The 1,158-nt window shown below is 28.8% G+C and overlaps 1 non-coding gene across 1 annotated transcript; it reads right to left on the bottom strand.

Moving 5' to 3' along the window:
• Positions 1-305: 305 nt before the first annotated feature.
• On the bottom strand, positions 306-376 carry TRNAG-GCC (transfer RNA glycine (anticodon GCC)). Its single transcript has one exon. It is a non-coding gene; the product is annotated as a tRNA-Gly (tRNA).
• Between the last annotated feature and the right edge of the window lie 782 nt (positions 377-1,158).

Here is a 1,158-nt window from a genome sequence, read left to right as displayed (position 1 = left end):
ATTTTATTATCAGCGATCATAGGAGGGTCCCTTTACCGTTATGTATAAATGGTTTATTCTATTTATATAGATATGGTAAAGGGACGCATTCCATCTTTGTTTTTGTTCATTAGTTATCAATTCTTTTCTTTATCGCGGAGTAGAGCAACTTGGTAGCTCGCAAGGCTCATAACCTTGAGGTTACGGGTTCAAATCCCGTCTCCGCAACTTTTTGAATTTGATAAAAAAACAAGGTTTCAAGAAGAAGGGCATTATACGCAGTAAATTCTATGGCATTTTTCATACTATGACTATTAAATACATAGGGCGGATAGCGGGAATCGAACCCGCGTCTTCTCCTTGGCAAAGAGAAATTTTACCATTCGACTATATCCGCGTTTTCATTGTACTTGATATGCGATTCTATTTATACAGAGATGGGCCTGATATTCTATATAGGGATATAGGGATAATGAAAAAGAAATTTAGATAATAGATATTGTCTCCCAAATAAAATATTTTCTATTACTATTCATTTTTATCAAGAATTCCCATTTCTATTATTACATTTCTATTATTATATATGGTTTTTTTCTATATATCTATATAATTGAATTGAAATTATCATTCTATCGAATATTTTGATTTACTTTTTTCTTAAAAAAGTAAGTTCCTATTAATAAAAAATTATATTTATCTATATAGAGATACAGATAGATATTCTATATTATTAAATACTAGACGACGTATAAATAGATTTATAGTATTTCATTTGAATATTCTATTCATATCATATTAATATGAATAGAATATTCAAATGAAATTCAAATTTTTATAGTTCATTTTTTCTATTTTATTTCTTTTAGTTTCACAATGTACCACCATATAAGTATAAGATATAAGATTTTTCCAATAGAAGAAGTTTACTCCCCCTTAGAATGTAATGTGTTATAGTTTTCTTTTTTTTTTTTAGGAACTGATCTATTCCCTTTATGGCTGACAATCCGAAAGAATTCTGAGGGAGGGGTCATTTCATTTTTAATCTAGAATAAAAAGAACTTCAAGAAATGAGAGAATTAAGAATACCCACTAGAAACACTAATCCAATCCATAATGATGTACCGGAAAATAGAACATTTTTGTTATTTGACCAACCTTCAGGAGAAGCAAATACAACAG

Source organism: Vigna unguiculata, unplaced genomic scaffold, assembly GCF_037176805.1.
Source record: "Vigna unguiculata cultivar grain cowpea cultivar isolate G323 ecotype 2 unplaced genomic scaffold, ASM3717680v1 ptg000257l, whole genome shotgun sequence".
Classification (NCBI taxonomy): Eukaryota; Viridiplantae; Streptophyta; class Magnoliopsida; order Fabales; family Fabaceae; genus Vigna; species Vigna unguiculata.
Note: the sequence above shows the minus strand (reverse complement) of the source record. Positions and strands in the feature narration are given on the sequence as shown.